Consider the following 17,609-nt stretch of genomic DNA (forward strand, 5'->3'; position numbering starts at 1 on the left):
GGAAAAGATTAATATAGGGATCAACTAGGGTTCAGAATCAGCTGGATTTTGAAATCTTTTTTCAAATTCAACGTTGGGTTCTCATTGCCGATATCTCAGACCTTGATCAGAAAAAGAAGAAGTGGACAAGAAATCATCAAAACGTTTGTACCCGAAAGCAAAAAGGACCAAAAAAGAAAACGATTTTCCATCTCACAAATGAACAAAGCCCATTACAATCGTTTCATATTGAAAGCAGAGTGCAGGGGAAAGAAAACAAAAATCTGACCTTTCAACCGTTGAAATTCTGAAGGGGAAGGACTGACTATTAATTTCTTTTCCTAATCGACCATGCATGGATGCGTGGAAGCAAAGATCTCTGCGATCTCACCTCTTTCGTCAATGGCGTAGGAGAGAGAGGCGGACTGAATAAGATGAAAAGCAAAAAAACCTAATGTTCATTTTGAATAAGGCGGGCCTTAATCGGATAGTGGGCGGGTATTGGGTCAAAACGATGGGCTAACTCTGAAAATATGGGTAAGTGAATTAGAATATTAGGCCGGGTATTAAAGTGGCCTCATACGGATGGGCATTTGTGGGTTGATTTTAGATTCGGGTTAGATGAATAAAAATATGGGCTGATGAAAGAAATAATTCGGCTTCTGAATTTAAGTAAAAGACCTATTGTAATTAATTATATATTAACGGGTGTCAAAATATTATTTAATATAAAAGTATGCAATTATTGGTGTTCAGATAAAAAATAAAATTATATGAGGTCGTAATAGCCGTGCAATAATATTTCGAAAGTCCACAGTAAATAAACACTATTATTTAATTATGCGAAGATAAATGCGATGCGTGTGCGCAAGCTGGTAAAAAATGCTGAAATGATAAAAAGTGTGAATTATAATAATAATAATAATAATAATAATAATAATAATAATAATAATAATAATAATAATAATAATAATAATAGCTAGTAACTGTAATAGAAATATGAAACGCCGGTATTAATAAGAAGCTAATAATTATAGTAAATATAATTTTTTTTTTTTTTTTGTTTTTTTAAGTTGCCAAAATATTAGCGTAAATAGGTATTTCCTATATATACGGGATTAAAATTGGGTGTCAACGCATGATGATGGACACGTGTCCAAAAGGAACACATAAAACACTTTCACTGTTCCTAAGTGCTTTATGTCGTAAATCAGTCAAAGCCTTATCCTAAATCAGTCAAAGCCTTATCTTTTATTTGAGCTTCTCTCTTCTTCTTCTTCAATCAAGATGTTGAAGACTCCATTCAAGAAGTCTGGTTCACTTGTAATTTCTTTATTTCATCAATTAATTCACTCTTTTTATGTTTGTCGTGTAGAATCTTGTTAACAATTAGGTTCAGTGAAGTAGGTTACTAAAATTAGAAATATAATACCATAGGCGCACATACGATACTATATATGTTTAATGTCTTTATCACATGCATCTCCATCAAATTGAATACGTAATAGATGAATTTTACTAAATAAGTTCACATATGTCCAAACTTAAAAACTTACTTATTATATCAATGCTTACTAATCAGTGACAATTTTTTTCTTTAGATTGTGTTTGTAATTTGATAAAGGTTGGCCTTTCTTTATCGCTTCAAGTAGTAGCAATTATGATGTACACGACAATTAAATATAACTTTCACTTGAGCTACAATACAAACCTAAGGGAAATGCTTTTTTGAAGAATAAAAGAAACATTTTTATGGGGTTGATGCTAGGCTGGACCATGAGCGAAACTTGCATATTTGAAGAGTAGGTGCTTTTATGTCGTTCAATAAAATCTATACACAAGTAGAAATACAAAATAGAACAAAATTATGTAAATTGATAAAATTTGAGTGGAGATATATATGATCTCATCCTTATCAATTTTTCAAACCTCGTAAGCATGTTCTTCGTCATGCTTTTTTTTTTTTTTTGGCAATTAACAATCATTTTATTAATTACCAAGTGCAAGAATTACAAAACCAGAGCCAAGCCACCAACTTGAGTAATTGGTCTCTACTTCCAGTGTATTCCAAAATTTCCTCATATGGAACAACTTCCTAACCATCAAGGAAGCTTGTTTAGGGACCTCCATAGTAAGCCAATGCTGGTTCTTGATATAGTATGAATGAATCCAAGCAATCCATAATTTCTCCTTTTGTAAGCTAAGAGCCCATAGCAATTTGCATATAGCTGCTTGATTCCACAACTTCAAATTAATCATATTAAGCCCACCTGCATCCTTAGGCATACAAACTTTCTCCCAAGCCACCAGAGCTCTTTTTGACACTGTTGCTTCCCCTGTCCACAAGTATGTTCGACAAGCAGCTTCAATGAGCTTGATCACCTTCTGAGGTAGTAGAAACATTTGAGACCAATATGCTTGAATGCCCACCAAAGCTGATCTAACCACTTGTTTTCTACCAACATAGGACAGCCCCCCAGCCATCCAAGATGTAATTCTTGCAGCAAACTTATCTACAAGTGGTCTACATTGAGCAACAGATAGTTTCTTAGTCGACAAAGGTACCCCTAGATACTTGAAAGCCAATACCCCCAGCTCATATCCCATACATTGCAGAATATCCTTTTTTGTATCATTATCAACTCCACCAAAATAGATATGGCTTTTGCTTAGGTTTGCTTTCAACCTAGATGCATCAGAGAACATGTTGAACTTGTCTCTTAACAACTGGACAGAAACAAGATCCCCTCTAGTGAACATCAAAAGGTCATCTGCAAAGCACAGATGGGTGATTCTCAGTTTCTTGCACCTTTGGTGAAAATTAAATCAAGGTTCCGCCCTTAGAGTACTGAGGCACCTATTGAGATATTCCATTGCCATAACAAATAGGTAAGGGGATAGAGGGTCCCCTTGCCTTAGTCCTCTCTTGGCCTGAATAGAATCAAATAGCACTCTATTAATCTAGAAACTATAGCTGACAGTAGTAACACATAGCATAATCCAAGTGATCATTTTGCTAGGAAAACCCAATTCCCTCAATACTTGTTGCAGGAAACACCACTCCAAAGAGTCATATGCTTTCTGAATATCTACCTTAATCATGCATCTTGGAGACAACTGCTTCCTTGTGTATCCCTTTACTAGTTCATGACTCAACAACATGTTGTCAGATATCACTCTACCAGGAATAAATGCAAACTGGTTAGCATCCACAATCCCATCAATGATTGCTCTAATCCTACTAGAGATGATCTTAGATATTATCTTATAGATAGTGGAGCAGCAAGCAACGGGTCTGAAGTCCTTTACTATCTCAGGTTGTGGAATTTTTGGCACTAAAGTAACCACAGTGGCATTTGCAGCTCTCAATATAATGTCTCTTTGAAAAAACTCCTGGACTGCTTGGCACACATCAGCATGTATAATATCCAAGCTTTCTTAAAAAACAGAGCATTGAACCCATCAATTCTAGGGGCCTTATTGTCCTCAATATCAAACAATGCAGCTTTAATCTCAGCTTGGGTAACATTAGTACACAACATTCTTTGCTGCATCAAATCCCAGCTTGGTCCTTTTCTCATAATCTTCAAATCAATACATGATAGAGAAGAATTACTAGCCCCCATCATCCCCTTATAGAATTTTAGAACTTCCTCTTCAATATCCTCTTATTTCTGCACCATACTTCCATTAGTTCTCTTAAAATGGATATATGATTGGAACTACTTCTTGCCTTCATACAGGCAAAAAAATATTTATTGTTACCATCCCCTACCCCATACCAGTGAGCCTTAGACTTCTGCCTATAGACCTTCTCTTGTAAATCAGACCATTTTTGTAAATTAGCAAGCTCTTGCTTCTCTGCTTCCTTCAAATCAGCAATACTAGCAATGCACTGTGATATCTCAGCTTACACTATCTGTAACATCTTCCTTGCTTCCAACACCCTCTTGTCTATGCTACAAATCTCAGTTCTCATGAGTTCCTTTAGAGGCCCTTTACATAAATTGAGTTTGGTCCATAGTCTATACATAGCTTGCCCTTGCATATGTTTATCCCAAGCATTCTTGACAGTAAGGACAAATCTCTCATGCTCAGTCAATATATTCACAAATTTGAAAGGTCTTTTAGTATGCCTTGCATTGCCCTGATGCTCTATGTGGATAGGAGAGTGGTCTGAGAAACCATTTTCTCTATATTGAGCATTCACTGATCCATAATTATTCATCCAAGCTCCATTGCACAGTGCCCTATCAATTTTACTCCAAACCTGTCCATTAGACCATGTAAGTGTTCTACCAATAGCTTTCATATCAGTCAAATGCAAAGTACCTCCCACGGTTTTGAAAATCCCTTGTCTCATAATCAGATACCTCTTGGCCTCCAATTTTGTCAGTACTAAACAGAGGTGTATTGAAATCCCTACAGAGACACCAAGGTTCAGTTATATTGGACACCAGTAACCAAATTTAACAATGATTCTTGATTCTTAATATGCTCCTAAATATGAAACAAAAAACCATTTTTCACCCCCAAAAATAATTAAAAATAAATTGAGAAAAAATGAACCCTAACAAAACTATGATATCACTTGTTGATCAACAGATTCAAATGGAGATAAAAATAACCCCAAATGAAAAAAAAAAGTTATTTATACAATTAAAAAAAAACTAAAAAAACAAAACAAAAACAAAAAAACAAGAATCTCTTCTTGTTTCTATGTAATAAATTTAAAGATGGGATTTTTCATTTCAAGAAAATTATAAAGATCTTGAAAATAAAGATTAAAATTAAAAAACAAAAACAAAAAAATAGAAATGAGAAGTATTAGTATTTCAAGAAAATGGGTAAGACAGATTGACGTGTGTTTCTATGTGTGAGAGAATAATAATAATCAAAATTCAAAGAAAAATTGAGGAATTAGCATTGACGTATTTGAAGATGCAAAGGGATTTTTATGTATATGTTTGTTTCTGGAAAAAATAATAATAGGGAAAGCAAGATGTGTTTTTCTTTTTTCTTGATCTTTATTTTCTTTCTAGTTTTGGGTTATTTTTTTTTTTTTTTTAGATTTTCTTATGGATATTTGGCTATTATAAGGTAATCTAGTTATTTAAATTGGAAATAATTAAACAATTATTGATATAAGTTTTAGTGCATATATAATAAATATATTCCCGTTGTCCCATTTTATAAGAAGGTGTTTGACTTGACACGAAGTTTGAAACTTGGATTTAAAATAAACTATAAAAATTTATGTGGCTAGAAATCATTTCATTAAAAGTAAAAAAGTAAATTTAAAATTAATTTTTTACTAAATATAAAAATGTGTTATTCTTTTTTTAAATTGACTTAAAAGAAAAAGTGTCTATAAATTGGGACGAGGGAGTGTGATATATAATTCAATTAAATTCCATTTATTTTATTGTGAGGAAATTTTCCAAAGTTGGATTTACACTATTTGGGCCACCAAATCTGCAGGTGTTGTTTGTTAAGTTTGTGCCCTAGCCTAGAGGGGTGGGATCTGGCTTGGGTCTTAGCCTTAACAATAAAAGGGCTTATTTTTAGGTTTTCCATATTTTTTTTTAATTTCTTTTGAGATTTTTGATAAGAGATGAGGATTTTGTATAACAATAAGGTACTGTACAATTTGTACAACATTCATGAACAACATGTGTGTCTCGTTTTTAGTACATAGTTTACACGGAAGAGAAGAACATAATTGGCTGAAGGGATTTAGACAGAGGTGGCAAATGGACGGGTTAAGTCGAATTTGGGCGAGTCAAATAATAGAGTTGAATATCCTTAGTTTTTTCGTATATTTACTTCCTCATATTTTAATGCAGAATGGCTTCGGACCCCCCGAGCTTGTCATCTTTTATTTAATGCACACCTAAACTATGCATTTTCTTAATTACCCCTGAACTTGGTAATATAATAGCCTTGACCTCCTCGCTGATGTGGCAAAAAGAGTGAATACACTCTCTTTTAGGCGTGTGGAATGGATAAAAAATTAAAAATATCAGCTTTTGCTTTCAAGTGGGGTATTTTTCAACTATTAATTGCCACATAATCAATATTATGATTTAGTTGTTCCAATTGTATTTCTCTTTGTTTTTTCTTAATATCCCTTGCATATTTTATCTCAATTGTATTTTTTTTCTTTTTAGATATAACAAATATTTATTTTAACTATGTATTTTTTTTTAATCCAAATCTACAAAACTTAGTTGAAACTCTATTTATTTTAGCCAAATAAAAAGACGGTTTAGCCAAAGTAATGAAGTTTAGACAGTGTATTTTCAACAAAAAAAAAAAATTGTATTTTTCTTTTGATGCAATAACTATTTATTTCAGCTGTGCATTATTTTTTCGGATCAAATTCGTAAATTATTTGGTCAAGATTTTTTTTTGATGCAAGATTATTTGCTCTAACTATGTATTTCTTCTCTTCCTGGCCAAATATATAAAGATAACTTGATTAGAATATCATTATCTTTAGCCAAATAAAAAAATTATAGTCAAAATATTGTTGTTTTAGGTTTGTCTTACATATTTGGCCCCAAAAAGATGATTTTGATTAATTGGTGAACTTAAAATTGTGAAAATAAATATTTTATCCTTAAAAAAATGTCACATGGACAAAAATATTCATGTGGCAGCGCGTTTGTCACACTTCCATGGGTTGTCAATGTCCAGGGGGGTCATGCCTATCATATTGTTAAGTTGAGGGGAGTAATTAGGTTAGTGTAAAGTTTAGGTATGCGCTAAATAAAAGTCGTTAAGTTCAGGGGGTCCCGATCCCTTCTGCCTATTTTTAACTTCCTCAGAGAAAATTCTAATTCCGTCACTAAATTCAAGATGTGTAAAATAATGTGTTATAATCCAACCCGCTCGGTGTTGCCCAAACATCACCTCCTTATTAATAATATAATAATAATTGTTATTTTGTTCATTTATGGAACAACTAAAAGATTGTAATACAATAATGACATAAGAGATTGCATAACAATGATGTAATGTACTGTATTTGGTACCACACTCATGAATAACATGTGTTACTCGTTTTTACATAGTTCTGGAAGAGAAGAAATTAATTGGGTGAAGTGATTGAATTGTAATATCCCGCATTTTTTTTTATAGTAGGTATTAAGTATCTAGCCAAAAAAAAAAAAAAAAGTGAGTGGGCCTTAGCCCATTAGAACATAAATAAGCAGAGGCATAGGCTGAAAATAGGTTCTGCCAGCCACTTTAGAGAAAAGAAAAAAAAAACGTGAGGGTACTGCCACTTTCAAGTGAAGGAGCACAAAGGGAATTCAAGCATAGATAAATAATAAAGATAGGAGGAGAAGAGAAAGGTAAATTTCTAACCTTAGTTTATAGATTTAATTCATATTTTAAAGAAGTGGAATTGAGAGTTGAAGGAACAGAGGTCGAAGAAACAGGGAAATTCATTAATTTTCAAGATTTGAGTGAATACAGATATAATTGGACTATAAATTTTAAATTTCAGTATATACCAAAGGAAAAGTAAGTTGGACAGTAAGGTTGTTCTACTTTGTTAATCCAAAATTGGTAGATTGTGGCCTGATTGAGTTACTCAAAGCGTGAGCAGATATAAATAATTAGACTGATTGAAATTTTAACAGGAATCCTGAGGCCGGGGCATTCTAATTTAGTTACTAGTTAGCCAAAATAAGGGAATTAACATGAGATTGATATGATGTGATTATAGATTTATCGAAGGAAGTGGTACTGATTTGCGTGGTGACGAGCCTGGTATTTCGACACGAGTACTGTGAGTAGTAATCTTCTGCACAATTTGTATTTCATCCCGCATGGTTTATACATGATTTTGAAAATAAGATCGGTTACCGATGCTTTGAAATTGCATGCGGGACAAGTCCTTTACTTGATATGGTACCCAACAGTTTTTGAGATGTTTTCTAGGTTATTCTAATTGTTTTCGATTACTAGATATGTTCTACCGATACTTGAGATACGATTACCGTTTCTAAAAATGAAATTACATGATTTGATAAGAATTGATATGCCTGTATATATTTTGAAAAATGCTTTATATGAGTATTTGTAGTTTACAAGGAAAAGTATTAATGGGAGGAGACTTTGAAGGATCCGTAGCTAACGGTGGGTTCGTCGGACTCGGTGCACCTTGTATTTACATATTACGGTTATAGCCCTCGCTAGTGGAAGATAAACTAACAGCATACATGTACCATTTCCCTCGACGGGGACCTACAGTTATATTTGACTCCTTTACGAAGGGGTCACGCATGATATAGATTATATGATCCTTTCTTGGAAACCTCCCTCATATATAAGAGTTGATATGACGGTGTTTTACAAAGTTTATTATTGAATTGTTAGATGATTTATACATGAAAATGACAAACTTGGTTATTGCTACTAGTTTTTTTGCAAAAGGGCATTTATTTCGTGATATTTTATGAATATTATATAAGCATGTTTTCGACTTGTCCCCAATAAAAACGGTTGTGGTTAAGTGTTATTACTCCTTTGAGCAAGCGTCTCACTCCTCGCTATTTTTTTACAGAGACCGTAGGTGACGTTGGTGAGGATTACGGTAACTAGAGAGCACGAGTTGAAAGTTCCTGGTGAGCCCCACACTTGTCCGCGTGGGCCAAGAGTCTATTATTTATGATGGTCTTTTCTTTTGAATTCTTAGAGTTGCTCCACAGTCATTTGATCTATTCCATGAGTATTTTTTATTTATTTATTATAGACTAGTGACTAGTATTAGACGTTTTTCCCGTATTTCAGAGATGTTTTAGTATTATTGTGTTGAAAACGGGTTGATTGAGGATGATTGCATTTAGTTTGGTTGAGATTGGATATTTCTGTTGTTGACTTTGAGACGGGAAAGTTTTGGATAGTCATAAAAATCGAGGAAACTCTGGCCGATTTTCTGTAAATTCCCGTTAAGGCTTGCTTTGGGAATCCTACCCCATCGCGCCGGTCATGGTCCAAAATTGGGTCGTGACATCAATACAAACTTGTGACAATATTGTGAAAACATGAAACTACTACAAATGAAATGGGGTCATTATTATTTCTTTTTAAAGAGCAAGGATAAACTTTAATCGCTTAAAAGAATAATTACCATAAATTGTCATTTCAACATTGATTATGACAGTTATTGTTTTATAATCTAAATTTTTTTTAATTAAATTTTTATTTTATGGGTTTTTTTTTTCCATTCGGTGTCCGGCACTCGATTGGAGCCCGACAAAATCGAGTTTACACTGAGAAGTCTCACATTTGAGGGTAAGGTGCTCCCTAACAAAAGCGATTTTGTACCCAGCAGGACTGAATCCGAGACCTCCGATTAAGAATGAAAGACTACTTACCAACACACGTGATCTTATTGATAGTAATTGTAACTTGTGATGATGTTTACCTTTTTTATTTTAGTAGTTTTTAATACACTCTTTCAGAATGTGACTTTATTTTCATCCTCTCTGGATGGCATATTTCCCATATCTATCTTCAACGCAGCAGTTGCATCTACCCTCCATCTTTTTTCCTTCCTTCCTTTCTCTTAACAAAAAGAAATTTGAGGGGGAAAATGAATATGAATTAACCAAAGTTCTAATTTAGAAGTGTCAATAATCAAACACTAAATTGTTTGTCTATACATTATGTATATGTTATCTTAAAGCTTAGTTTCATGTATATCGAAAGTAATATTAAAGTGTCATTGATTTTCACTTAATGAAAATCATATTCTGAACCATTCAGATTCAATCGATAAATATATTTATTTTACAATCACTTATTTGCTCTTAATAGGTCTGAAATATCCAAATCTCGTACCAACCCTCAATAATATCAATATTTTATAAAAGTCTTAATATTACCAAGACAAAATTCACTTAAAAATTCCCATGAACATGACCTTTTACCAATATTCTATCAATTACAGCCATACAATAATTTACAAAAAACTACCACTATTGGTTTCCAATGCACAATCAGCACCATCGCCAGCGACAATTGCATAACCACCACCGTGGGCTAACTTGCACCCCAACCGTTAACACCTACAATGCCAGTCACTTGAACTGTCAATCATGATCATCAACCATCTAGCCACCTCCACACCAACAAGAAGTCTACAACCACCACCAACCAGTACTACATTACAAGTGTCATCACCAACAACTGTCCTTACTAGGTATTTACCATCAGTAGCTTATAGAGTATTCTTAATCGAACAAAAAGATTGTATAAACCATATAAATTTTAGATTTTCATTAATACTTTCTTGTAATAATATTTTAATTACTATTATGTTGAAATTTTATATTTACTAATTTTTAAATAAAGATAAATTACACTAATTCGGGTGCTAAAAAAAAAAGAATCTTAATAATTCAGTGTTTAAATCTAGACATATCATCTTAATAATTAGATATGTATTCAGCTTCCATATGTTAATCTCAATAAAAATAAATAGAGCATAAGTTAGCAAGTATTATTAAACTTAATAAAAGATGAAAAAATTACTTGGCATAGCTACCTCTAAGAGGTAATTATTGATAATAACTACCTTTTAATTTATTTATATTTATTAGCTACAATGATTTTGTAAATTACCATTCGTAGCTATAACAAATACATTAGTTTTTATGACTTATTTCTCCCTCACCTCTCTCTCTCTCTCTCTCTCTCTTATTTCCTTCTCTCCGGCCGGATCTGGTCAAATTTGCCTCCGCCTCTTCCTCCTCCGGCCACATTTGTTCTCATACTCCCTCTCCCTCGACACTGCTAGATCGGAAAAACCACAGAGACATTAACTACACAAATAGCCGGAGATTTGGCCGAAACTGAAATAGATCCTACTATGGTTGCTTTGTTGCAAAAAGGTTGTTCAGAAAACTAGTGTTTTTATTAAACATGGATTGGATAGATCAAAGCAAATTCTGGCTTCTTCAACTGAAACTGGATTCACAACTTCGAATAAAGCATATGGCAAAATTCCATTCCTAGTCTTTGTATTTACACTCAAATTCATAGCATAGTTTGTATTTATGTGTATTCGGCGGTATGTAGTTAGCTACCTCCGGTGAAAGTTAAAAGACTTGTATGTAGTCATGCTTTGTATCTCTGTATTTGAGATAAACACATTTTTGTATACTTCACCGCATGTATTTAACTGTATTTTTGTTGTTTGTATACAATTTTTTCCGATGAAATACAGTGTATCCTTAAATTGATTTGAGTGTATTCTCCATTTTTTGAGTGTAAATACAATATATCTTGTATTCACCATTTTTTGAGTGTATCCTACCGGATTTGATTATATTCTCTATATTTAAATATAGTGTATTTTGTATTTTCGCCAGTGATTTTGATCGGATTCGACTGTATTCTTCACTTCGTCATTTTTTGAGTGTAAATACATTCAAATACAGTCGAATACATTCAACCTTGCAACATCAAATAAGGTTAGATACAACTGAACAGTGTATGCAAATACAGTGAAAAAAAGATAGCCGAACAGTGTATTCAAATACACTCAAATACAACGAGTTTGCCATAAACTAGCTATGAATTGCAAATTGATAAAAGATAGTTACTAATTGTTAGCCGCCCTAAAATAGTAGTTATTCCTGTAAATTGCCCATAAAAGATCGAGGGCAAATACGTGGATAGTATTTCAGTTTATCGGCAATTGGTTACTTTGGTTTGTCAAGTAGTTTTATTTCTATTGTTCAAATATTGTTCTGTTATTCATTTTCTCTTATTTTATATAAGTGAATAAAACTTAAGTAACTTGAGCTAATTATAAAATGGAACGTATGTAAAACATAAACTACTTTGATGAAAATTTGTTAGTACTTATAAGAAAGCATGACTTTGATACTACCCTATTTGTTTTATTTATTTATTTTTTTAAAATTTTGGTCCTATTGGCTTTGGAATAGCCTAATGTGTAAACATAACACTTTTGGTGAAAAATCAATGCTTGAGACCTCTTCAACTCTAGGATATGATGATGAGTCGACACCGAGGTGTCAAACAACACCGTCATAAAAGCACTTGAACAGGAGTCAACTTGTATGACAAATTCTAATTAACCAGTAATGAAATATTACGACATTAAAATATCTTTAGCTCTTGCTAATTTAAGCTTTTGAAGAATTAAGCTATATAGGAAGAAAAGGTTGGACTTGGAGATACAATTTTATATTTGTCAAAAAACACATTTAAGCATTCACATGAAAACTGAAACTTAAATAATGTAGTCATTGTTGTCTTTACACAAGATCGATTCAATGTATACGTACATATGTAATGCATGTACCTTATTTTTCCTACTTTTTGTGTTTGTTTGCAATATTCCCCAACCTATATTTATAAAGTGGAAGACATATGTATTATAATCTTTTAGTATTGATTAATTCGCTCTTTTTATGTTTGTCGTGTAGAATCTTGTTAACAATTAGGTTCAGTGAAGTAGGTTACTAAAATAAGAAATATAATACCATAGGCGCACATACGATACTATATATGTTTAATGTCTTTATCACATGCATCTCCATCAAATTGAATACGTAATACATGAATTTTACTAAATAAGTTCACATATGTCCAAACTTAAAAACTTACTTATTATATCAATGCTTACTAATCAGTGACAATTTTTTCTTTAGATTGTGTTTGTAATTTGATAAAGGTTGGCCTTTCTTTATCGCTTCAAGTAGTAGCAATTATGATGTACACGACAATTAAATATAACTTTCACTTGAGCTACAATACAAACCTAAGGGAAATGCTTTTTTGAAGAATAAAAGAAACATTTTTATGGGGTTGATGCTAGGCTGGACCATGAGCGAGACTTGCATATTTGAAGGGTAGGTGCTTTTATGTCATTCAATAAAATCTATACACAAGTAGAAATACAAAATAGAACAAAATTATGTAAATTGATAAAATTTGAGTGGAGATATATATGATCTCATCCTTATCAATTTTTCAAACCTCGTAAGCATCTTCTTCGTCATGCTTTTGCTATTTAAATCTTTCTCTATATTTTTATTGTGATGAATGAAAGACATTTGTTAACATTATGGCTTGTAATTTGATGTCATTGATTGCATTTTGAGTCTCCAAATGGGGTTTTCATGTTCTCGTCCTTTTAGTAGGTTTGATAGTTACTTTATAGTCTGAAATTTTTCAAAAAAGAAAACATTATACAAAACTAAGTTGGAGATTAGATAATAATGTGATATGGCAGAACATTTTCTAAAAGGTGTTACTGCGAATTTGTGGTGGAACTTATTGTTTGTGGACTAATTTATCTTTAGTTATTTGAGTTAATCGAGCTTACAAAGAAAAGAAAATTATAAGCATGTCACATCAATTTGATTTTGAATTTGTTGAGTGGCATATCAACAACTCTTATTCTATATAATTGAAAATTCGAAGCCAAAAGGAAGAACGAGAGGTTGAAGTATAAAGGGCTTTTTGAAAGTGGAAGCCTCCCCTACTTTCACATATGTTTTCTGTCAAAGAAACTAATTGTTAACGGTCCTTTTATTCCTTTTCCTCCCTCCAAGGCTCCAAGAAAAGAAAATTGACAAATTCAAAGGAAACCATTTGTTGCCTCTAAGTAGGGCTATACAAATAAAATTGATAAATCGTACCAAATCGATAATTCGAGTCAAATCGAAAAAAAATATCCGATTAGTGGTTTGGCTTGACTTGGTTTGATATTGGAAAAAAAACCCGACCATAATTAGTTTGGTTTGGTTTTAAATAAAAAAAATCAAACTAAACCAAATCAACCCGACAATACATTTATACAATTTTAAAAAATAATTTATACATAAAAATATTTATTTTGTAATGCGATTTATAAATATTTCTTACATTTTTTTCATAGTTTTTGCCTTTTAACTTTTTATTTCAAGCTTGGACTTAGAATTTTGAATGGTTCAATAAGTTTTATAGCCCATAGAATGTTGGAAACTTAAATAAAATTCAAAACCAACCAAATCAATACTAATGCTAACAAAAGAAATTCAATTCTATCACTAGGAATGACAATAATGTTAGATATCTACTATTTGTTACGGTTCACTTTTACGCGAAGCATAAAAGCTACTTCGATATTGTGGACTCTTTTGGATTTATTGATTTTTGGAGTCGCCACCTAATTTATTAAGTGAAATTAGGAAAATCAAGTTAAAAGGGTTTATTCAAACAAAGAAAAATTCGCCGCAAAACCAGAGTTCGAGGTAAGGGCTTTGTTGATTCCTCGGGGAAGGTTTAGGCACCCTGATATTAAGAATCCGTAAAAGACGGTTGATCTTCGAGCTTCAATGTGTGATTTGTAATTTTTTGCTTGAAATAGTTTAAAATCTTGTATATCTTGTCATGACATATCATTTGAAATATTTGGAAAAAATCCTTTATTTGCGGAAAAAGAAGTTGAATTCCTTAAAAATGTATATAAGGTTAAAGTGGTCATCTCATATCCGGACCAAAACACACCCAAGATTTCTCTCGAGTAGAGTTCGACTTAATTTGGTCCAAATGTTATGTCCTTTTGCTCTTATGATTTTCCGTGAGAAAAAAAGAGTTCCAAGTGTATGTCATTTGTAGAAATGCCACGTAATTTGTACCAGTTTATAAAGTTTAGCAAATATATTTTCAATTTTAATGAAGGTCAACCATATTTATCTTTAAACCTCTTTCAGTTTTCCTCTAACTTGGGTCTAAGTGGAATTCCACTTGTTTTATTTCAACTTAAAGTGGGCTTGGCCCAAAGGTTTTGAAAGTCTTTAAGCTGTTAGAAAATCATTTAAAGCCCATCTCATTTGTTTTCAAAATCATCCCTTTTTGTAATACTTGAGTTTAAAAAGAGTTGCACTTTTTATGAAAATATCACTGTTTTATATCCAGTTTTTTTCGAAAATCCAAGTTAGAAAAAACGGATTTTTCTTAAAATATACTCCACCGTCCAGTTTCCAATTTTTGTAAATAAGGAGATTGCAAAGTATTTCTTGTCAATTTCTTTGAAGCAATATTATCTTTTGTCGAGTCCAACTTTGAAAACTATTTGGGTTCCTATCCATTCTAAATGATATACGTGTCATTTGCCTATTTCATCTAAGTTCTAACCACATAGGTTCCAATATTTACAAGCATTCTTACAAAAGTAATTACAAATACATATACAAGAAATAAAGGAGAAATGAAGGCTGGTAGGCCTACCGAACCAACCAGTTAACCATTTTCACCCATGGTTGAGCCTTCAAGTTGGTTTGGACTCGATGAAAGAAGGAGATGTTGGGCCTCTGACCTATCAATTATGGCTGATGTGAACTTGGCCCACATCGTTAGATTCCATGCAAAAAGGGAGAGGGGAAAAGGAAAGGTGTGGTTAGAGAGCATCTATGCCTAATAACTAATTTAACAAGAACTTAAAGAAAAACATTTAAGCATGATCACACATATAAGTATATATATCGAGTATAATTCAGTTATATCTACTGAAGTAACATAAGGAGAATCAAAACCAAACAAATGGGAAAGATAGGCCCAAATATACTTCAGGAAAAAAGAAACAAACAAGCTCAATGCAAGGTGGTGTGCAAATAATAGCCAGAAAAGCCCAAATTAGTTATTAAGGAGACAGTAGTAAAAGGACAGGCTCAATTCAGCCGATATCAGTTCTAATTCACAAGCAATAGCATGTTATACCATGGGTATACACGATATACAACCCAAAATATAGCGGGGTATATATGGAGCATATATACATTGTATACCTGGTGTATATTCAACCTCAACAATAGCATATAAGAAGGAAAGAGAAGAGGAGAGGCAGTGTGAACAAGCAGGGTATAGCATTTTCCTTAAGTCAGTCTCAAACACACATGTATACACACATATATGGAGGATATACATCAATATACTCAGCATATTCACTCTTCAGAGACTATCACAATAAAGAGCTGATCACACATCAACTCAGATTTCATTTATTTTTAAAAGAGGGAAAGATGCTCATATTGATTTGTCCTTATACGTCTTCTTTTCTATTTACACTTAGGGAAAGACATAAGAGAATTCAGACTATTGAGAAAGTGTCTTAAGCATGGAAATATCCAATTAAAGACATGTTATAGCCTAGACTATCTTAGAAGAGAAATAGCAATCTAATTCCTCAAATTCATAACATTAAGAAATAACAGGGCAGAGCACAACACAAAAATACCAAGAAGAAACAAGACTACACATGTACAATGTTATCTTTGAACACAGACCCCAGCACTCCATTTCAACATGTTATTTTTGCACAGTATTTCCCTTTTCCATTTACTGAGGCCTTAGGGGGTCCCATAAAATTGTGATTCAACAAGAGGAACCCCAGTAGCCTAGGATCAGTAGTATTAGGCTGAGTAAAAGAACTCAAAGCCTTTCCTAACTTGTCCCTAGCCCTAGGATAGTGACTCCTTGTCTTATCACAACCAAGTGACATCCTCTTAATCTTCCTTATTTTTACACTTCGTACTTTTATACATTAAGTATCTTCGTGAGTTGGTTGTTATAGATTTGGAGAGCAGAATTATATTCAAGGTTTTATAAGATTAGACATGTTCATAATGAGTATACGAGGGTTTAAGTTCATTCTTAGTATGTGTTGGAAGGATTACATATTAAACGAATAGACGAGATTGCGTTTCGATAAAGTTGGGTTTTACGATCAGATTTACGGACCGTATATTTGGTTGACCCCCACCGAATTTTGATAACAGTGGGGGTGAGCCACTATTGGCTTTTTATGGTCTAATTATACGGACCGTATAATTTTTATGGTCCGTAAATATGGACTGTAAATTTAAGTCGGTGGCGGCGCTTTTTTCATATATTTGGTACCCCCTCATTTTATCTCATTTTTCTTCATTCCCCAGACCCCTAACACTTCTAAAAACCCTCTCCAACATATGTGATCAACCCCCAAGTGAAGTTAAGGAATTAAAGTGAGAATCAAGTGCCAAAGGTTTCCAAAGTGTTGTTGAAGCTTGTTTCTCCTTCTTGTAGTAGCTTTGGAGGATTCTTCAAGGTGAAGTAATCTTGGAGTTGCTGTGTTCTTGAGTCCTTGAGGTAAGAATTCATCTTATTTCCATGTTTATGAGTTTATGTGATGATTATACTAGGTTTGGAGGGAAAGAAGTTGGAGGGAAGGTTCAAATATGAACTTGAGTTTTTGAGTTGTAATATGTTTTGAGCCATGTTGTTAATGTGTTTTTGAGCTAAATTCTTATTGTATGGATAATAGATGATGTTGCGATTGTGTTGAGGTTGTTATACTTGGTATATTTGGAAGAAGCAGGTGTATAGGTGTCGTATGTGAAGCGTATATCGGGCTGTTCTATTGTATATCTCTAAATATTGTTGATATGAGTTTAAAGAGAATCATATGAGGTGGTTGTGTTGATTGTTGGTTGTTGGATGAGTGTGATAATTAAGAAATAGGGGAAATGCTGCCCATTTTGTTTTTGAATCGATTTATCATTGGGTATATGTGATATACTAGTACCATCTTGTAAATGCCTTCCTTTGTTATAGGATTG

General features: G+C 32.9%; 1 long non-coding RNA gene across 1 annotated transcript; it reads left to right on the plus strand.

Annotated features, from left to right (window-relative positions):
* Positions 1–7,243: 7,243 nt before the first annotated feature.
* LOC132054853 (uncharacterized) lies at positions 7,244–8,846 on the plus strand. Its single transcript, XR_009414379.1, has 3 exons — positions 7,244–7,337; positions 7,715–7,777; positions 8,555–8,846. It is a non-coding gene; the product is annotated as an uncharacterized LOC132054853 (long non-coding RNA).
* Positions 8,847–17,609: the final 8,763 nt, after the last annotated feature.

This window comes from Lycium ferocissimum, chromosome 4 (assembly GCF_029784015.1).
Source record: "Lycium ferocissimum isolate CSIRO_LF1 chromosome 4, AGI_CSIRO_Lferr_CH_V1, whole genome shotgun sequence".
Classification (NCBI taxonomy): domain Eukaryota; kingdom Viridiplantae; phylum Streptophyta; class Magnoliopsida; order Solanales; family Solanaceae; genus Lycium; species Lycium ferocissimum.